Source organism: Ambystoma mexicanum, chromosome 5p (assembly GCF_040938575.1).
Source record: "Ambystoma mexicanum isolate Mex_15411 chromosome 5p, UKY_AmexF1_1, whole genome shotgun sequence".
Lineage (NCBI taxonomy): Eukaryota > Metazoa > Chordata > Amphibia > Caudata > Ambystomatidae > Ambystoma > Ambystoma mexicanum.
In genome coordinates, this window is record NC_090930.1 from 1,042,971,749 (window position 1) to 1,042,994,948 (window position 23,200).

Genomic DNA, 23,200 nt, shown 5'->3' on the forward strand with positions numbered 1-23,200 from the left:
ATCTGCAGTCCTGATATATTACCCGTACTACCCCTGCAAGAGGCAAAGTGACTCTTGGGCTTGAGTGGCCATCACATGTTAAAATCATTGCAAAAGCTACAAAAGAAAACACAAGTGCAGACACTTCGGCTTGTGGGATGTTTCAACCCACTAGTCCAGGCCCTGCAACATTACTGTGCATTGCTTGCATCAGGAGCATCAGAATGGCCGCCGGAAAGCATGATGCTCGCTACAAATCACCCAAAAGTGCGCAGTAAAAATCTGAAAAATAGTGTGCAGCAAAAATCATGGCTCACAAACCACCCAAAAGACCCAACCTCCTTGCTGGGTGTTAAACATCATTGTACTTCAAGAATCCACATAAATACAATGTCCGCAGAAGTACACTTATCAGAATAACATCCACATTGAAGATTGCTTGCTTGGAGAAATATGTCAAAAATGGGTGCAATACCGTTACTCACCTCTGTCAGAAGCTGGCAATTTCTAAAACCTGTCATGTGTAAAGTTGGACATTGAACTCAAAGTATGCCAAAGAAAGACTTGCTATCTGAAGCCTAAGAGGTGGAGACAATTCAAAACTATATTTTAAAAAGGCTCGAATTAAGAAATTGGTTGATGTATTTGTTAAAAATGTAAGTTATATTTTAAGACAAGACAATTTCAGAGATTGTGTTTAAAAGTGAAAGTTTCCCACACTGAGCTTCAAAGACATTCCACACCCTTTTACCCAACAAAGGAATCTTCCCCCCTGCTCTGCTAAGAAACCGGCAGGCTGGTGTGAAAGGAACTGGGAGGGGGACTTTTGGCCTGTTGTCCTGCTAGCAGACAAAGGACTCCCTTGAGCTGAATGAAAATGCTAATTTGGGTGTGACTGACATCAACTGCCCTGGCAGGAAGCAGCCATGTGACTCTCTGACTCAGCCGAGCCTTGGAGGCGGGCCAGACTTAAAATGTGTATTTGAAATTGAAGAAACTGTATGTTTTGGGAAAAGACTTATAAAATGTTGTACTGAACTGACAAAAATATGGCATGTATAGGTTATTCAAATGAAAAATTTGCTCACAGTTTAAAACTAATCTGGAATCTGTGCGATGTTCAGAGACTGAGCCACACAATTTTTAATATTGTAGCTATTGTGATTATACTAGGAACATGGACAATTACAGGAATATGCCCAGAGGGTATGTGCATGTACGTATAAAAAATTGTACAGATCCGAAAATGTGTAACCAACCAAAAGTGCGAAAAAATGTCATTTATTAACCAAAACTCGTAGGAAGATAAGATTTGGACAGAAACGTACCTTAGTCAATCTGTCATGTAATTATGTATTATTAACAAGTTGTGCATATTGAAAATATGTTTTTTGGGAAAAATAGATTTTCTGGGTAAAATCAAAGGGGAGGTTCTTCCCTAGATTGTAAATGGCAGCATCACTCTGACACATCATGACACATCATGACACACTGTTCCTTTCTCAAATCAGGGGACAGGGAATTCTCTGACCTATCAGTTCCTTAGGGGGTTGGGCACAGACAATCAGCCTCCCCACCCACTTTGGAAAATGGATAAATAGGGACTGCTGAAGACAGGCAGGACAGACAGACATTCACTCATCAACCGATCCACTGGTGAAGCACCCTGCAGGAAGATCCAGACTCCAGAACCAGACTCCAGAACCCTGAAATAGAGGCCTAACCCAAAAAGCTGAACCTTTTCAGCAGGCCTTTAAAATCTAGCAACCTGATTTTAACGCCTACATTTCCACGGGGTCAAAACCATTCAGCCTGGCTGAGCTGTTTTGCTGCTTCTGGCCAAGAACCCATGCTAGAACCCAAAATCCAGACCAGTGCAGCAGAGCTGTAACCCAGAACCCGTCAGATCCAGTCCAAGAGGCCGTGCAGACCAGAGTGCCTTGCTGAGAGCAGAACCAAGCGCCTGAGACCTGTCCGGTGGCGAGTGAATCGCAGCCAAACCTTTGACCAGATCTTTGACGAGCCCATTCCATTCCAAAGCCATAGTTGTAAGTATTTAGCATAGAACTGTCCATAGTCATTTCTTAGTTTAAGGTGATCCTATTCAATCCATTTCAACCTATCCAGAACTGCATTATAGAATCTTGTGTCCATCCTGAATCATTTTCATTATATAGTCTTGTGATAACTGTAGCGATAAATCATCCTTGCGCTAAATATATTTTCTGAAGAAAGTCAAGTGTCCTGGCGGACAGAAGTCTGAGCGGAGGCGCCGCTGCTCTGGTGGCTGGTTGTTGGGTATCTTGCATCTTCATAGCCCCTTAGTATAAGTCCATCTTGGTTCCTAATCTTTAAAGCGCAACTTTTATTTTTTGAAATCTTGACTCTTTTCTAAGAAAAATCGACCTTCACTAAAAACTCTGTAACTTGTGAACCTTACGTCCTAGAAACAAAATTTAAATGTCATTTTGAAGCTAACATCCTCAGCCTTCAAACATACCCAAAAGAAAAACATTGCAATTCCTTATAGTTTTTCCATAATCGCATTTCCTGCACGCAGAAAAGTTGCCACGAATTTGCACTTGGCTCAATTTCACTCCATGTAATATAGCTATTTCTTGCATTCAACTTCTGAATTTCGTTTTCAGTCTGCCAATCGTTCAACAATCATTGCTAGTGTTGACCTGAACCAATCCAAAGCCACTCTCACTAGTTCTGAATCCTATTTAGCGAATTAAAAACATTTTAGCATTTTTTCATACATTACATATTACATTTAAAAGCAATTGACCTGTTTAAAATCATTATTGTTCTTTCTAAGTTTGCTGGGGGAACTGGGATTGAACTACAATTGTTGATTGTTATTCCTGAGACCTGTGTGCCCTCATTCCATCTCTTCATATTGCATATGGGGGGAAATGAGTAGTGACAGGGGGAAAGAGTGATCACATTGTCTTTGATTGAATTTATATCAAGTTTTATTTCTGTGTTGCATTCTTTCCTATCATTGCATTTCCTTGAACCCACACAAAGTATTCTCTGCTACATTATTCTTCCTATTCCTACTCCTAATTGATTAAAGAGATTGTTGATATTGTAATATTACCCATTGCTGATCATTGTTCATATTCATAAGTGTGATATTCAGATATTATTCATAGTCATAAAAGTTTGATATATATATTGTGCAATTCCTCAAATAAATCTTTTAATTTGCAAAACAAACCTACTTCTTGGCTCAGTGAGGCTGGGGGGATTCAAAGAGAGGGGCGTTATATAAGGGTACATCATCCAGAATTAAAAGAACTTTTGACATAAAAATATATAAATAAGGGTTTCCATTGGGCATCCCATACTAGGCATTGACTTAGTTGGAGTGCTGGATTGAAATCACTTACAGATTGAGGGCTTGTAGCGGATTTCTGGATTAGAACTACCACTTGTTCAGCTAAATACAGTGTGCTAACTGACAGGATACATAAATCCTGTTGGCTACCACGCTGTGTTACACTGTAAAAGCACCCCTCAAAAGGGAACGCTCTAAGGAAACGGTCTGTTTTGCAAAAATAAAATAAAAAACTTCTCTAAGTCAGGAAGGAATTTAATATTTCCAAAATGGCGACATTGGTAGACATTAAGATAGCTAGAGAACACCTTTTACTTAAGTTATTTGTGAGAGGTGAATGGACTGAGCAGGACCAGAATGCGTGGTTGCAGGCAATCACACAACAGATCACTGCAACAGGGTTAGATATCTGGAGAGATCAGGGTCCCTTACATGTGGCACTGAGTGAACTATACATGGCCGTAAGGCCAAGGATGAGCAAAATAACATTGCCAAGATAGCGGCATATCTATGTTTATCTATTGGAGCCATGCAGGATAAATATGCTGAAGGCCAAGATCTGGCAAGTAGGCAACTGATGGCATTAGAAAAGGCCCAATCTGATCTGGGCTCTTCTGAGCAGACAGTGCAAAAAAGAAGGTGGGTGAGGCACGCACTCCCGGTCCTGCTCAATTAAACCTGTTGCAAAAAATAAGTAGCTGGGTCACATCCCAAAATGGACAAATATTCACAGGGTTAGATCCATTCTGCTGCAAATCAGGTACTCAGTATTAACAGGGTTAGATCCCTTGCTGCAAATCAGGTACTCAGTATTAAGAGTGTTAGATCCCTCAGCTGCAGTTCTGTGGTCTGTAGTTGTTCTCCTCCTAACTCTTTCTTATCTCAAATAATCATCAGGGAGGCTGTTGAGCAGGTGTGTCTAATTAGACTCAAAGGATTCTGGTAGCTGTAGTGAAAAAGTTTTTTTCTGTTCAGGTGACCAGCAACCGACACCCCTCCTTTCACTACAGCTACCAGAATCCTTTGAGTCTAAATAGACACACCTGCTTAACAGCCTCCCTGATGATTATTTGAGATAAGAAAGCGCTAGGAGGAGAATAACTACAGACCACAGAACTGCAGCTGAGGGATCTAACCCTGTTAATGCTGAGTACCTGATTTGCAGCAGAAGGGCTCTAACCCTGTGAATATTTGTCCATTTTGGGATGTGACCCAGCTACTTATTTTGTGCAACAGGTTTAATTGACCAGGACCGGGAGTGTGCGCCTCATCCACCTTCTTTTTTGCACTGAATGCTACGGGAGTCCCGGGCTCCAGAGGCAGCGCCACGGGGTGACTGTGTCCCACTTTGGAGAATCATAAAGATGATTCTCTCCCCTCCCCCCAAATTTGGGAAGGACTTGTGCTTTGGAGGGGTGTCGGTTGCTGGTCACCTGAACAGAAAAAACCTTTTTCACTACAGCTACCAGAATCCTTTGAGTCTAATTAGAGACACCTGCTTAACAGCCTCCCTGATGATTATTTGAGATAAGAAAGCGCTAGGAGGAGAACAACTACAGACCACAGAACTGCAGCTGAGGGATCTAACCCTGTTAATACTGAGTACCTGATTTGCAGCAGAAGGGATCTAACCCTGTGAATATTTGTCCATTTTGGGATGTGACCCAGCTACTTATTTTGTGCAACAGGTTTAATTGAGCAGGACAGGGAGTGCGCGCCTCACCCACTTTCTTTTTTGCACTGAATGCTACGGGAGTCCCGGGCTCCAGAGGCAGCGCCATGGGGTGACTGTGCCCCACTTTGGAGAATCATAAAGATGGTTCTCTCCCCTCCCCCAAATTTGGGAAGGACTTGTGTTTTGGAGGGGTGTCGGTTGCTGGTCACCTGAACAGAAAAAAACATTTTTCACTACAGCTACCAGAATCCTTTGAGTCTAATTAGACACATCTGCTTAACAGCCTCCCTGATGATTATTTGAGATAAGAAAGTGCTAGGAGGAGAACAACTACAGACCACAGAACTGCAGCTGAGGGATCTAACCCTGTTAATACTGAGTACCTGATTTGCAGCAGAAGGGCTCTAACCCTGTGAATATTTGTCCATTTTGGGATGTGACCCAGCTACTTATTTTGTGCAACAGGTTTAATTGACCAGGACCGGGAGTGTGCGCCTCATCCACCTTCTTTTTTGCACTGAATGCTACGGGAGTCCCGGGCTCCAGAGGCAGCGCCACGGGGTGACTGTGTCCCACTTTGGAGAATCATAAAGATGATTCTCTCCCCTCCCCCCAAATTTGGGAAGGACTTGTGCTTTGGAGGGGTGTCGGTTGCTGGTCACCTGAACAGAAAAAACCTTTTTCACTACAGCTACCAGAATCCTTTGAGTCTAATTAGAGGCACCTGCTTAACAGCCTCCCTGATGATTATTTGAGATAAGAAAGCGCTAGGAGGAGAACAACTACAGACCACAGAACTGCAGCTGAGGGATCTAACCCTGTTAATACTGAGTACCTGATTTGCAGCAGAAGGGATCTAACCCTGTGAATATTTGTCCATTTTGGGATGTGACCCAGCTACTTATTTTGTGCAACAGGTTTAATTGACCAGGACCGGGAGTGCGCGCCTCACCCACCTTCTTTTTTGCACTGAATGCTACGGGAGTCCCGGGCTCCAGAGGCAGCACCACAGGGTGACTGTGCCCCACTTTGGAGAATCATAAAGATGGTTCTCTCCCCTCCCCCAAATTTAGGAAGGACTTGTGCTTTGGAAGGGTGTCGGTTGCTGGTCACCTGAACAGAAGAAAACGTTTTTCACTACAGCTACCAGAATCCTTTGAGTCTAATTAGACACACCTGCTTAACAGCCTCCCTGATGATTATTTGAGATAAGAAAGCGCTAGGAGGAGAACAACTACAGACCACAGAACTGCATCCGAGGGATCTAACCCTGTTAATACTGAGTACCTGATTTGCAGCAGAAGGGATCTAACCCTGTGAATATTTGTCCATTTTGGGATGTGACCCAGCTACTTATTTTGTGCAACAGGTTTAATTGAGCAGGACAGGGAGTGCGCGCCTCACCCACTTTCTTTTTTGCACTGAATGCTACGGGAGTCCCGGGCTCCAGAGGCAGCGCCATGGGGTGACTGTGCCCCACTTTGGAGAATCATAAAGATGGTTCTCTCCCCTCCCCCAAATTTGGGAAGGACTTGTGCTTTGGAGGGGTGTCGGTTGCTGGTCACCTGAACAGAAAAAAACATTTTTCACTACAGCTACCAGAATCCTTTGAGTCTAATTAGACACATCTGCTTAACAGCCTCCCTGATGATTATTTGAGATAAGAAAGTGCTAGGAGGAGAACAACTACAGACCACAGAACTGCAGCTGAGGGATCTAACCCTGTTAATACTGAGTACCTGATTTGCAGCAGAAGGGATCTAACCCTGTGAATATTTGTCCATTTTGGGATGTGACCCAGCTACTTATTTTGTGCAACAGGTTTAATTGAGCAGGACAGGGAGTGCGCGCCTCACCCACTTTCTTTTTTGCACTGAATGCTACGGGAGTCCCGGGCTCCAGAGGCAGCGCCATGGGGTGATTGTGCCCCACTTTGGAGAATCATAAAGATGGTTCTCTCCCCTCCCCCAAATTTGGGAAGGACTTGTGCTTTGGAGGGGTGTCGGTTGCTGGTCACCTGAACAGAAAAAAACGTTTTCACTACAGCTACCAGAATCCTCTGAGTCTAATTAGACACACCTGCTTAACAGCCTCCCTGATGATTATTTGAGATAAGAAAGCACTAGGAGGAGAACAACTACAGACCACAGAACTGCAGCTGAGGGATCTAACCCTGTTAATACTGAGTACCTGATTTGCAGCAGAAGGGATCTAACCCTGTGAATATTTGTCCATTTTGGGATGTGACCCAGCTACTTATTTTGTGCAACAGGTTTAATTGACCATGACCGAGAGTGCGCGCCTCACCCACCTTCTTTTTTGCACTCTTCTGAGCAGAAGCTGCAAAGGAGCCAGGAGTCAGAAAATGAAAGAAGGCATTACATAGTTAAAATAAAAGAGGATATGGGTATCCTGCAACAGGAATGGGCAGAACAGGATACCAGAATTCTGGCCTTGCAAAAGGAGTAGCAAGAAAGTTTGGACTCCCTACTGCAGAGCCAGAAAAAGCTGGAGCAACAACTGGACTTCAACAGGGTATGCGTAGAGCAGGTAGTCACCCTGCAAAGCCACCTAGATAGAGAGAAGGCAGAGTGCAACAAATTAATTCTGAAAGACCTGGACACCAAGGCAGAGTTTGATGAAGAGCTCCAGAAAGCTGGTGCCCTTCAAAGACACAGGGACGACCTGGCGGCACAGAGGCAGGCTCTTGCTCAGGAAAGGGACACCTTAGGCCAGGAAGTCTGTCACTTAAAAGGGAAACTGGAAGAAAATCACCTGGCCCTCCAGGGACTGGGTGACCTCCAAAAAGAGCATGATAGATTGTTAGAGCACACCAGGAGGGTGGAAGATGCTCTGGCAAGGAAGAAGCAGGCCAGCATGGACAGGACTGAGGTGGTAACCCTCCTGCAGCAAAGACTGGCGCAGTACTCAAAGACAAACCAGGAAGCACAGAGAGAAAATGAGGCTCTCTGTCAGAACAATGATAGGCTCCACAGGCAGGTAGCCATGCAAAAGAGACTGAGAGAGACTAGTAAGGCCTTGATTAAGGAACAGAAAGCTCAGGTTCTCGCATGGCAACAGGGAGCAGGGGCTGATAGAGATGAGGTTCGCTGGGAAAGGGAAACACCTGAGCATAACCTCAGGAACCCTAGTACCAGAGGCCTTCATCTCTCCCAGTCCCTGGACTCTGCCACCCCCATGTCCACTGGCGCAAATGAGCCCAGGGCCACGGGGATGGCAGATTACTATCCAGTCAGAAGTATGGGGCTCATAGACCAGCACCTGCCAGGAATGGATGGGCGAGCATCTGGGTATGGGTACCCAAGCACTGTGAAATTTAGTGGGGAACTCCAGGAGAGTAGGTCCACTAAGGGCATCCTAAAAACCTCTGCCCATTTAGGACAGTGGGGGGGGGGATACTCATCAAATCCTGGGAGCAAGGAGGAATCAGAAGACTCCTCTGAGCGCCCCAGGACACAGGAGACTAGGTCCCCACATTCTGCCAGCCATTCCCAGGCTCGCAGAATCCGGGAGAACCTAGAAGATCAGACGGGCACCTCTGGGAGCAGTGCCTCTGAGTCAGAGAATGAATGGACCAGGGTGACCCGAACCAAGAAGGCCAATAAGGTAAAAAGGGCCTAGCTTATGGGCCCCTTAAAACAAATCAAGGAAATAAGGAGGGTCATCACGCCTTATCATAAGAATGCTAAGTATTCTGTTTGGGAGCACTTAGAGCTCTTTGAGCAGATGATGGAAACTTTCCATTTGAAAGACAGTAGTAGCTGCATTCAGTATGTGAAATGGACCTTTTCACCAGAATACTCCAGTTTCTTTGCGGGGCTGGAGGACCAAAATCATTCAAGAAGGTACACATATAGGGCGGCCATCTTGAAGCATTTTTCTGTTCACAGAAATCCCCAAGAGGCTCGCAAGGCAGCCTACAACTTGCAATGTGGGGAGGATCAGGCCCCACAAGAATTTGTGCAGGAGTTAAAGCATACCTTTGTGGAGACTACCAGAAGGGTGCGCACGGACAGCAAAGAATTTGTCAATACTTTTTTCCATGCTCTACCAAAGTACATCATGACCCAGCTAGTGAGAGATTTTCATGAGAAAAGAAAAGATCACCAGGCTGGGTCATTGAACAGGCCACTCGGATCTATGAGGTGCAAAAGCCCATAAACAACAAGAATACTCAAAAAAGCCCCAAACCAACCAGCACCACTGCTGCTGCTAAGGTGCACAGGTAAAGGTTGCCCCCATTTTGGATTCGGAGATGGGGGGGGGCCTAAAAACTTGCCTGCACAACCGAATAATTCCAAGCCCAGAAGGCCCTCGGGCCAGTCACCGACAGGGAGCCAAGGCGGTAGTCCCACAAATGGGATCCCTCACTCCCCTGACTATATAAATCCCTGCTACAAGGGGAACAGACCCATCCTGGGTTATGTGTGGACTCCTCCAGCCCAAGGGGGGGGGGGGAGTTCCAACCAAGCAGCACCTAACCCAGGGAACTTCCCTCCTCACTTCCCACAGGGGGGGGCAGGAAATCCCCAAATCCGGGGCAGAACTTTTTCCCCAGGTGTCCACAAAACTCCCAGTCCCAGAACAATCCATCCTTCTTTCCCCACTTTCCTGAGCCCAGACTAATCCGGGAGAGGGGAGGCCAAGTGTGGAGGGGTACCCTAATCTTCCCAACCCAGGGTATTACCAGAGAAGGGATAGCTATCCTTCCTAGGATCAGCCCAGGGGAGAAATGAGAACCCTGTATCAGCCTGAGCGGGTTTCACAGTTAGAGCGCCAGATCCAAAACATGCCACAGGAACTGGATCGAATGCTGAGGGCTCAACAAAACCCCCAGATGAGCATGCCAGCACAGAATGCCCCAAACTCTGGACCTGGTGCTCCAGAACAATGAGGGGGCAGCACCCCGCCAACTCACCGGTTCGCAGGGAGGAGGCACAGGAGGAAGGGGGGTGTAAAGCCTTGGAGGAAGCTTCCTTCCCCACTTGTAAACAGCCCCTGGAAACCCAGGAGCTGGAAACAAAATCTTCTGCCCCTGAAAGTCTGCCACCCAAGGCGCAGAGGTGGGGGGATAGGAGAAACAAAGAACCGAAACAGACCCATTTTGAGAAGGAGGTGCACATCTTCCAATTTGAAGGAGAGGGGTCCTCAGAGGATTCTGGGAAAAGGATCTTCTCCTTCAGAGATGGGGGAACTCTTTCCAAGGAAAAATGGGTCCCAAAGGATTCAAATACAGACTGGGTAGATGTGGGGACTGAGCTAGCGCCGCCCATCATACAATCCCAGAACCAACAACATGAAAATCCCCTGGTTCAAACCCATCCTGAGGACTTCCTCCAAAAAGGGGGGGATGGACCAGAACCGGAACCAGGAGATCTCAAAGCTTCTCCCATCTCTAGTTTCCACCTTTTTCTTTCAGATTCCCAAGACTCCCCACAGAATTCTGCCCAGATCTCTTCTCTCTCAATGTCCAAAACCAAAAAACTAACCCACCAGTTGTCCAAAAATGTGCATTATATGTGCCGCCTTGCGGAGATGGAGGGAAGATACTATGCCTCGGTACAAGTACAGGGGCAGGGTACAATTTTGGCACTGGTGGACTCTGGATCCCAAGCTACCCTTTTGTCCAAAAAGGCCTTTGATGAACTGAATTCAGGAAGCGGGAGAATTATCAAATTCCTCTCACCTCTCTTCCTGGACAACTTCAGAACTTTGATGGGAAGGAAATTCCTGTCGAGGGGACTGCGGATTTGGACATTAAAATTGGGCGACACAAGGTGAAGCACCTGGTCACAGTTGTGACTCCAGAGGGCACCCCTTGTTTACTAGGGAATGACCTCCTGCGAAAGTTGTCAACCCTAATAGATTGAGTAAACATGTCCTCTGGACTCAGACTAGCCGACCAATAAAATTAAAACAGAGTGTCAACCATGTTAGTTTAAATGGCACCTGCCACATGGTTGAACAAAAATCTGACCAAGTAGAATTTCACTTCCAGAACAACCAAATTCCAGACGTGAAAGTTATAGCAGTAGGACAACAGACTGGTGATGGGGGGTCCTCTCTATTTCTGAAAATCAACCTTCCTCCCAGTTTAAGGTGGCACTCCACAATGGAAGGAAACACTCTGAAATTCTTTACCAATCCACAATAAGACATTCCCACTCCTATAGTCCAGAAAGATGAGAAATCAGCTCAGAGCCTGGCTGATATTCAGCAAACTGGAGAGCAGTTGTTCATCCCTGTTCAGTTAAATGAAGGGAAGGACTCTCTCCCCCGAGTGTGTGTGAACAACGGTAAGAGCTTCATCAGCGAAGCCATGTTCCGCCAAATCCCAAAAGATCCAGCCATTCCCACATTTAGACTGATAGACAAATGGGAAATGGATCTGGAAACACCCAACTCCAAACATCTCCTGCCTAGCAGGTGTATTTTCAAAATCTCCATAGGCAACAAGAGCATAGTTCATAATTGTTGGGTCGTGCGAGACGTCACTGCCGCCATTTACTTAGGCAGTGATATTCTCAATCGCTTTGCCATTAGTTTGGACCTAATAAACTTCAAAGCTTGGTCCTGATTAGCGGATAATCCCATGGGCTTTGATGACCCAGAGAAATCATTTAGGTCAGCTCAACTGCTGCCTTATGCAGTTGAAATTCAGGTTGGAGAGGAAGTCACCATCCCAGAAAGGACCTGACAATTCTCCCTGAAAGTGAAAGTTAAAAGAGGACAGAAATCTAAAAACCCTGATGCCTATATTCATCTAAATGCTTCCCTCCAACAGCAAGGGTTGGGAGTAAACCCAACACCATTAGCCAATATAGAACATGACACCATTCCAATGGAGGTGGATAACAGCGACTTAAAGAGTATTACTCTAGCCGCAGGCACCATTATTGGAATGGCGGTTGATGACTAACATTTTTCCATTGATTTAGGCAATGAACTGTTAGGACCAATCCCCAAGGACTGTTTTGACAGTGATAGTGTGGGGGAACTTCCTGGTGTACACTTCCTGCCCTTATGGTAAGGAAGATGTGACCTGTGGCTTCAGGAGGGATGAGGTCATTTTCCAGGTCCATGAGGGCTGACTTTCCCACCTGAAGCCACCAGTCCAAATCAGCACTCTGACCAGGGACTTCTCCACCCAGCTGGAGGAGGCTGTTGAGATAGCAAAACCGGAAGTCTTTCCAGGCTTCAGGCAGATGGTTGAAGAGAGAGTCAACCTAGCTGATGCCTGTGAGACTCTGGAGCAGAGGCAAAAGTTGAAACGGGTTTTCTTGGATTTTAAAGATCTCTTTGCAGTGGACTCATATGACTGCGGTCGCACCAACATCCACACAACAACAATTCCCACGGACCCTAGCATGACTCCATTGTTTGTGAAGCAATATCGCTTGCCTCTCGCATCAATGGAGTCCCTTACTGAAATAATTAAGAACCGTGAGTCCCGTGGGATAATCCGTACAATCCACAGAACCTTCAATAATCAGGTGCTGGGAATATTGAAGCCAAACGGCCAGTGGAGACTCTGTGCCGACCTTAGGGAGCTCAACAAACGGGTCCATACTTCCCGATGGCCTCTTCCCTACATTGACCAAGGGCTGGCCCAGATCCAGGGGTCACAGGTATTCACTGCAATAGACCTGACCAATGGATACTGGACTGTACCTGTCAGTAGGGAGGACCAATACAAGCTGGCCTTTACCTTTGGTGGGCAGCAGTACACATGGACCCAGACTCCCTTCGGATACCTCAACTCCGGTAATGAGTTCAACATTTTTCTACATAAGGCCATGCCCGACCTGGGTGAGAGGGGTAACCTGGCCTATGTAGATGATGTGCTCCTCAAAAAGCTCAACTGTGGAGGAACACATAGCGGAGATCCATTATGTTCTGACACAGTTGAGGGCCGCCGGAGCAAAACTTTCCTTTCAAAAGGCACAGTGGTGTAGAACCCGTGTCAATTTCTTGGGGCATGAGATTACTCCCCAGGGTCTCTGTCCCCAGGAAAAGAAAGTGGAAGCACTTCTGAAACTGAAAGACCCCACAACTCTGCTGGAACTAAGGAGCCTCCTTGGACTGACTAATTACAGCAAAAAGTTCATTGAGGGCTACGCAGAGATCACCAGACCCCTGATTCATCTCCTGAAGGGGGGGGTCAAGTGGGAATGGGGTCCAGAACAAGCCGAGGCAGTAAGACAACTCAAGAGAAGCCTCTCACAAGCGCCTTACCAAGCTTACCCTGTCAGAAACAAGGAGTTCTTCTTGGAGACAGGGTTCTCTAATACATGCTTGACTGCAGTATTATGCCAAAAGCATGACAAGGTCAATAAAGTAATCTCATATGCGAGTAAAACTTTATCCTCGGTGGAGGAGAAATTCAACGATTGTGAGAAGGCACTCCTGGCAACGATGTGAATTACCGCCCGTTCATCCAGGGGGAACACATCATAGTGGAGACTCCACACCAGCCTCTGCAATATCTACAAAGTGACAGAATCCGGGCCGGAAATGTGAGTAATTCCCGAATTACTTCCAGGATTCTGTCAATGCAAGGCTTTCCTGTGGAGGTCAGATATGGCCAAAACAAGAAGAATCCCCTCACGCAAGGTCTGGCTGACTTGCATGATTGTGCCAGAGAAAACTGTCTCGAGGACATGGAGGCATACCTCAATTCCCCACACAGAGTCTTTGAAGAAGACAAGTGTGAGGGAATGCCCACTGTCTATGTGGATGGATGCTCTTACCATGTTGACAACAACGGGGAAAAGGAACTTGTGGCCGGCGTAGGGAATGCATGGGTGAATGAGATCCCAGAACCCTCCGCTGTGTACAAGATTGGTCCCCGAAGTAGTCAAGTGGCAGAGTTAATGGCTGTGAATCAAGACATCCTCACTGCTGTCCAACATCTACTCCACGAACTGGTCATAATCACAGATTCAGATTATGTACGGAACGGGTTCGTGGAGCACCTGGTTAACTGAAAAACCAGAGGCATGTTATGTGCTAATAACAAAGCCTTGAAACATGGGAAATTAATTCAAAACATTGATGATCTGGTCACCTCGAATGGGATGACCATCTATTGGAAAAAGATCAAGACGCATTCCAAAGTAGAGGGACCAGACAAAACTGGAAATGACTTAGCTGATCAGCTGGTCAAAACCAGGGCCATCCAAGGGGATCTAATTGAGATCGAGTCCCTGTTGGAGGAAATCCAGGTCACTGCTATCACTAGGTCCCAGACAAATGCTCACAATGAACTCTCAACTGCAAAATAGAGTAAGGAGACCCCAGATGCTGATTTGGTTACGGCTCAAAAAGGGGATCCAATAATTGGTAAGTTTTATCAACACATTGAGGACCCTGAGAACTTTCCCCTGACGGATACCAATTACATTGGGAAAGAGGACCTCAGAGTGTTGATGAAATGTCCAAAAATGTTCCGAATCCAAGACGGTTTATTGGTAAGGAGATCCCCAGCTACCCATGATCAGTGGGTGGTCCCTACCTCATTCCGAAGCCTGATGTTAAGTCACGCCCATGATGCAGCCACAGCCGGTCATAGGGGGTTTCATACAACACTTGAAATCTTAAGAGAGGTTGCATACTGGCCACACATGGGGCAGGACCTCGACCAATACTTGAAGGGGTGTCTTGTGTGTGCACAATTTCAGCCAACATCCCTCACACACCGTGCGCCTCTCCAAAAGAGGGGGATGACACTGCCATGGTCAGATTTACAAGTCGATTTTATCGGGGTCGTGATTCGCTCCTCTAGGAGAAACAAGTACATGTTGACCGTGACATGCTTGTTTGCTAAATGGGTGGAATGTCACCCGGCCCCAAACTGCAAGGCAGAAACAGCAGCTGCCTTGATGATCAACCACATCTTTTCGCGTTTTGGACTACCCCAAAGGATCGAGTCAGACAGAGGTAGCCATTTCACCAGCGAAGTAATGACAAAGATGTGGGAGATACCTGGGGTCAAAAGGAAGCTACACATTGCTTACCGGCAAGCCTCTAGTGGTGCAGTAGAGAGATATAATAGAACAATTGTGAGCATATTAAAAAAGTTTCTGGCAGATTCTGGGCCAAGTTGGGATATTCGATTACCTCTTGTCCTAATGGCGATCAGATCTACCCCTTCATCTGCAATCAAAATATCACCGTTTGAGCTGATGACTGGATGCAGGATGGTGCTTCCCCAGCATCAGCTCTACAGGACACAAGAGCAGACATTGATCAATGCCTCCACAACTCATGAGTATGTTGAAAATCTAAGAAAACACCTTCAACATGCTTTTGCCTATGCTCAGCGAAATCTAGAAAGATCAGCAGACAGCATGAAGGCCCACTATGACTTTAAGACTACCAGAAAAGAATACAATGTAGGAGACCGGGTCTACTTATACAATTTCCAAAGGAACCAGGCCAAACAATGCACATTTTTGCCTACCTGGAAGGGTCCTTTTGAAATTGTAGACAATATCTCACCAGTCGCCTACAAAATCCGCATCCCCAAAGGCAGTGTGGCAGAGGGGGAAGACAAGTGGGTCCATATTAATCAACTAAAGTGTTGCCACCCTAGGCACACTCTGCAGCAACTGGAGGAGTCTTCTGGAGCCCCAGAGGGGGCCACTCCAGTTCCATAAAATTCCAACTCTAAAATATTCCACATATAGCCTATAAAATACAATAATACAAATGTGTCCTGATTCATCAAATGTATGTGTCTGCCCCACTACATTAATAGTGGTGGGGAAATGTCTACAAATATGTTTTTGCTTTGTCATCCAAGGTCATCATAGTTGATTGGAAACCATGGAGGCTAACCAAGGAGGACTACCCGGGGACCGGGAGGAAAGATCCGAGGGGCCCGGAGTATCGCTCAATACTCACATCAGGAATGGTGAGAAGAACCGATCGATCCATCCCTGATGGAGGAAAAGATGCTGAACTTTGCCATTGGTGGAATCAGAAGAGATGAGGCTGACATCCCAGTCATGCGAATTTCCATTGATGGAAGATCAACGCCAAATCGCAAGATGGGGGGATTGTGGGATGTTTCAACCCACTAGTCCAGGCCCTGCAACATTACTGTGCATTGCTTGCATCAGGAGCATCAGAATGGCCGCCGGAAAGCATGCTGCTTGCTAAAAATCACCCAAAAGTGCGCATTAAAAATCTGAAAAATAGGCCGCCAATCACTTTTGCCTATCTCAGTGGTAACACAGGAGACCACTGTCAAAAGCCATCATTTCACTGCCCACAGAGCAAGGCTGATTGCAAAAGAAACACAGAGCTGTGTGAAAATCCGTTTTTCTTGGTTGTCAAATTTGCAAAAATCATGGCTCACAAACCCCCCAAAAGACCCAACCTCCTTGTTGGGTGTTAAACATCATTCTACTTCAAGAATCCACATAAATACAATGTCCACAGAAGTACACTTATCAGAAGAAAATCCACATTGAAGATTGCTTGCTTGGAGAAATATGTCAAAAATGGGTGCAATACCGTTACTCACCTCTGTCAGAAGCTGGCGATTTCTAAAACCTGTCATGTGTAAATTTGGACATTGAACTCAAAGTATGCCAAAGAAAGACTTGCTATCAGAAGCCTAAGAGGTGGAGACAATTCAAAACTATATTTTAAAAAGGCTTGAATTAAGAAATTGGTTGATGTATTTGTTAAAAATGTAAGTTATATTTTAAGACAAGACAATTTCAGACATTGTGTTTAAAAGTTAAAGTTTCCCACACTGAGCTTCAAAGACATTCCACACCCTTTTACCCAACAAAGGAATCTTCCCCCGTGCTCTGCTAAGAAACTGGCAGGCTGGTGTGAAAGGAACTGGGAGGGGGACTTTTGGCCTGTTGTCCTGCTAGCAGACAAAGGACTCCCTTGAGCTGAAGGAAAATGCTAATTTGGGTGTGACTGACATCAACTGCCCTGGCAGGAAGCAGCCATGTGACTCTCTGACTCAGCCGAGCCTTGGAGGCGGGCCAGACTGAAAATGTGGATTTGAAATTGAAGAAACTGTATGTTTTGGGAAAAGTCTTATAAAATATTGTACCGAACTGACAAAAATAAGGGATTTATAGGTTATTAAAATGAAAAATTCGCTCACAGTTTAAAACTAATCTGGAATCTGTGCGATGTTCGGAGACTGAACCACGACATGTTTTAATATTCTAGCTATTGTGATTATGCTAGGAACATGAAAAATTACAGGAATATGCCCAGAGGGTATGTGCATGTATGTATAAAAAATATGTAACCAACCAAAAGCGCGAAAAACTGTCATTTATGAACTAAAACTCGTAGGAAGATAACATTTGGACAGAAACGTACCTTCGTCAATCTGTCATGTAATTAAGTATTATTAACAAGTTGTGCATATTGAAAATATGTTTTTTTGGGAAAAATAGATTTTCTGGGTAAAAGCAAAGGGGAGGTTCTTCCCTAGATTGTAAATGGCAGCATCACTCTGACAGATCATGAAACATCATGACACACTGTTCCTTTCTCAAATCAGGGGACAGGGAATTCTCTGACCTATCAGATCCTTATAGGGTTGGGCACAGACAATCAGCCTCCCCACCCACTTTGGAAAATGGATAAATAGGGAATGCTGAGGACAGACCGACATTCACTCATCAACTGATCCACTGGCGAAGCACCCTGCAGGAAGATCCAGACTCCAGAACCAGACTCCAGAACTCTGAAGCAGAAGCCTAACCCAAAAAGCTGAACCTTTTCAGCAGGCGTTTAAAATCTAGCAACCGGATTTTAATCCCTAAACTTCCACAGGGCCAAAACCATTCAGCCTGGCTGAGCTGTTTTGCTGCTTCTGGCTGAGAACCCGTGCTAGAACCCAAGATCCAGACCAGTCCAGCAGAACTGTAACGCAGAACCCGTCAGATCCAGTCCAAGAGGCCGTGCAGACCAGAGTGCCTTACTGAGAGCAGAACCAAGCGCCTGAGACCTGTCCATTGGCGAGTGAGAATCCCAGCCAAACCTTTGACCAGATCTTTGACGGGCCCATTCCATTCCAAAGCCATAGCTGTAAGTATTTAGCATAGAACTGTCCATAGTCATTTCTTAGTTTAAGGTGATCCTATTCAATCCATTTCAACCTATCAAGAACTGCATTATAGAATCTTGTGTCCATCCTGAATCCTTTTCATCATATAGTTGTGATAACTGTAGCGATAAATCATCCTTGCGCTAAATATATTTTCTGAAGAAAGTCAAGTGTCCTGGCGGACGGAAGTCGGAGCGGAGGTGCCGCTGCTCTGGTGGCTGGCTGTTGGGTATCTTGCATCTTCATAGCCCGTTAGTATAAGTCCATCTTGGTTCCTAATCTTTAAAGCACATCTTTCATTTTTTGAAATCTTGACTCTTTTCTAAGAAAAATCAACCTTCGCTAAAACCTCTGTAACTTTTGAACCGTCCTAGAAACAAATTTTAAATGTAATTTTGAAGCTAACATCCTCAGCTTTCAAACGAACCCAAAACAACATTCCCATTCCTTATAGTTATAGGATGGAATATAGCAACGGAAAAGTTGCCGCGAATTTGCACTTAGCTCAATTTCACTCCATGTAATATAGCTATTTTTTGCATTCAACTTCTGAATTTCGTTTTCAGTCTGCCAATCATTCAACAATCATTGCTAGTGTTGACCTGAACCAATCCAAAGCCATTCTCACTAGTTCCGAATCCTATTTAGCGAATTAAAATCATTTTAGCATTTTCCATACATTACATACTACCTTTAAAAGCAATTGATCTGTTTAAAATCATTATTCTCTCTAAGCTTGCTGGGGGAACTGGGATTGAACTGCAATTGTTGATTGTTATTCCTGATACCTGTGTGCCCTCATTCCATCTCTTCATATTGCATATGGGGGGAGTGAGTAGTGACAGGGGGAAAGAGTGATCACATTGTCTTTGATTGAATTTATATCAAGTTTTATTTCTGTGTTGCATTCTTTCCTATCATTGCATTTCCTTGAACCCACACAAAGTATTCTCTGGTACATTATTCTTCCTATTCCTACTCCTAATTGATTAAAGAGATTGTTGATATTGTAATATTACCCATTGCTGATCATTGTTCATATTCATAAGTGTGATATTCAGATATTATTCATATTCATAAACGTTTGATATATATATTGTGCAATTCCTCAAATAAATCTTTTAATTTGCAAAACAAACCTACTTCTTGGCTCAGTGAGGCCGGGGGGATTCAAAGAGAGGGGCGTTATATAAGGGTACATCATCCAGAATTAAAAGAACTTTTGACATAAAAATATATAAATAAGGGTTTTCCATTGGGCATCCCATCCTAAGCATTGACTTAGTTGGAGTGCTGGATTGAAATCACTTACATGTTCTCAATAACACCACACAGGATCAGTCATACAACTGAAAAGCAAGTACCGGCCGGGCCGGAAATGTTGCTTGCAAGAACAGCTCTTATGCAAAGGAACTTGAGTACGTGAAATAAGCACAGCATTTCACAGATTGCTGGGCATGAGAGAATGAGAGCAGGTGGTTACATCAGGCCTGGCAAGAGAACAAATCCGTGATATGAGTCAAGCTGCCACTGAAGAAGTTTTATGTTGGCAAATGAGTGTGTGAAACTGTGTGGATGCTCAGTGGAGGCAACAACTAGCAATCACCCCAACACTGGGACAGAAACATAGATGACCATGCACACCGGGCAGCATTGCAACATGTCCACACACAATGCGTCAGGTCTGTTAAGAGCCTTTGCTGAAGCCGAGTCAAAGGCTCGATTCTGCAGGATGGATTCTGGTATATGGTCTGGACTGGGGTGTAAGGCCTACAGGGATAGAGAGAAATAAGGCGCACAGCAATAACTGAGGACTTAAACCAAAGTAAGGGAAGAGCACAGTAGTAGAGTAGGTGGATGGGAGTAAAATTAGAATGGTTAATACAGCCATATTCAAATAGAAATGGAGGGGGAAAGAGGTGGGAATGAATCAGAGGAACAGCGTGCTTGTCAAAGCACAAATGTATAAAGAATAGATTGTTGGCACCAGGAAAGTGACTTTCACCTGCCTGCAGTCTCTAGAAAGATCAGAAGTCACAGTCCATTAAGTTTCTCTTACAGACTAACCTAGCATCCCTTTGGAAAAAGAGGGCTTAAGTGTCCCCTATATATTATTAAGGTCCTTCAAAAGAACAGGCTTACCAAACAAAGGATGGACCAGCTGATACAATAGGACTAGCTGCCACCAAGGAGCGGAAACTGGAAGGTGATTGACTAATAGGGCAGGAACAGGTGATACTTGATAGCTAGCAGAGCCCCTGCAAGAACACAAGGCTGAGGTTCAAAGATAAACTGCACACCAACATAAACAGGCTGTGGGTGTACCAAGAAGGTACACCAACGTGAATAGACTAGAACAGTAACAGGGCTGAATCACATCAATGAAGCATGCAACTGGGTGGGAACAATGGCTCAGAGCGAACTTCAAAAGAGTAAGGTTGAAAATAATATTGCTATCGGCCTCATCGGGCCTAAACGGGCACCTTTCAGGTGAAAGGTAGGTGAATTCAGTGACCCAGGTGCTGTTCATCAGGACACTGCCGCCTGGGCATAGTCTATGTACAGCCTGAGAAAGTGAAAGCCTCCCAGGACCACTTTGCATTGGGGGTGCAATCTGAAATATTTAGTTTGAATTGTTTTCCATTGTAATATGGTTTCATTATTAAACCTTACAAAAAAGTACAAAAAACATGCAATTAATCAATGTCTACCACACAATAAAACACTTTAGGGCCTCATTACGACCCAGGCGGTAAGTTACCGCCTGGGCCGTGACTTTACCACCATGGCGTAAACTACGTTTACGCCATGGTGGTTGGCGGACTTACCGCCCCATTCCGACCTTGGCGGGGCGGTAAGTCCCCAATCCCCATTTACCCTTCCCCATTCCCATTTTTGCCCCATAGGGCATAATGGGAGTGGGGAAGGCGTTAATTACGCCACCGTAAATTACGGTGGCGTAATTAACTCCATGGTCCCTTAGCGCCATGGATTTTAACACCTGCTAAAAGCAGGTGTTAAAAGCGCCATGGCGCTAAGGGACCTCGTACTCAGGCGGTAAGGGTCGGCGCTGTTAACGCTGCCGTAAACCCCTTACCGCCTGGGTCGTAATGAGGCCCTTTCAGTTACTAAATTAATACACATACATAATGCATACAAATTAATCACTCTTTTTCCAATAAAAAAGGAATGTCATTAATAAAACGAATTGTGACTAAAACTAAGGAAGTTTGCCTTCACGATAAAATCTGAGGCCAAAATAAATTAAATTCACTAATATTTGAGGTAGCGATAAACTTTTCAATATACTTTTCTCTTTGTAAATGAAACTTAGACCTACCTCCAAACCAACCCCTCTATTCCTGGCCATAATTGGTCATCAGCATTATTGAGGGAAATATCACTGTATATCAGAGACATGACTACTGTTGCCTTATAATATGTGATGGCCGGAAGGAGACAAAACCAATCAAATTTCAGGTCTATTTTCCACAGCTTAGTGGTAAACATGATATCTTTAGAGAGAAGCCTGGTGGTATTCAAGCCGATAGCAGGTTTCTATAAAAAGTGATGCCTAAATATATTATTTGATTAACAATCTCAATATGTTTGTCATTTTAAAACCACTTAGGTTTCGCTAGAGCTTTACTTTCGGAAAATGATATGATCTTCAATTTATTTGTTATGTTAAAGGTTCTTATAACACGCACTGTTGCCACCTGCATGGTTTTTTGGTGCTCTGGCATATCTGTAAGGTGAGTTAGTGGGACTGAGCGGAAGAAAAGAGCAAGAGAGCTCTGATGTGCTGTTGGCAGCTTCAGTTCGGTTGACACTGTTCACTGAGCATAGATGTGTTTTCCGGATGGTAGCCACCATGTGCTGTTGGGCGAGGCTATGTGTGGTGGTTTTCGTTGTGCTGGTGTAGTGAAGTGTGTGCTATTTGTTGTGCTGTAGAGGTATAGTTGGGTGTAGTTCAGAGTTTGAGAGGCGCATGCAGAAGGGTGAATTTTTAGTAGGATTGGTTAGTGGCGGCACCCTTTCCTACCCCGCTGTTCTGACTAACTGTGGCACATTCCTTACCCTATTGTAAATTCTGGAATGCTTCAATTACCACCCCCACGGTTTATGCAGAATTGTGGGTTTTTAGTAGGGTTATTTAGTGGCAGTACCGTTTCTACCCCCAATTTGGATTAATCAATAAGTCCTTTCCCTTCATATAAACTTTCAGGGCACTTAGGCTGTGTTGAAAGCCGATGGGAGTTTGGTCCAGTATTATAAGCAGGTCATCTGTATAGCATAGCTATTGCAATGGTTTAGTCCCCCCTAAGTGAGGGGGGTACACTCTCAAGATATTAAGGTAGTTGCCAATGTCTGAGATGTAAAGGTTGATGAGAGACAAGACACAACCTTGACATAGACCTCTAAAGGTTTCGACCATCACACACAAATGATCCTGGCCGTCTGGTCTAACACGGGTCTTGGTATGTAGTTGAATTAAAGGAACTAATAGATCAGCTGTAAGCCCCCAGTTAGACATTTTCCCCCAACAACTTTGCTCTATTCGAAGGTGCCTGACAGATCCCTCAAGGCTATGAACACTTCCCTTTTGGCATGCAACATAGACAATAGGGATCCATGTAGGTCCATCCCAATGCATTCTCGAAATCCTGATTGGCATCTATCAAGGTGGCCACTACGAGGCTCCCAGATCACCAAATCTCTCAGGAGAGCAGAGAAAATGTTGCTGCTCACGTCGAGCAAAGCGATAGGATGATAAATCCCTAGGTTTTATCTGTCCCCCTTCTTGAAAACTGGTATCATGTAAGAAGAATTCTAGAGCATCTGTATACATCGTCTAGATATAATGTCCTTAAAAAGGCATGTACTTAGCCTCATTACAACAATACCTTCGCTTATGCAACACCCTTGACCTGTGTAGTACGTAATCCTCTGTAATCAATCATGTCTAACCTGTGTAACACATAATTTTGCATAACCTGTTGATGCAACAGTGCCTTGTTGCCTCTGGGGTTAGCTTTCTCTACAAATGTAAAAATAAATAAATAAATGTACAATAGAGGCCCATAGT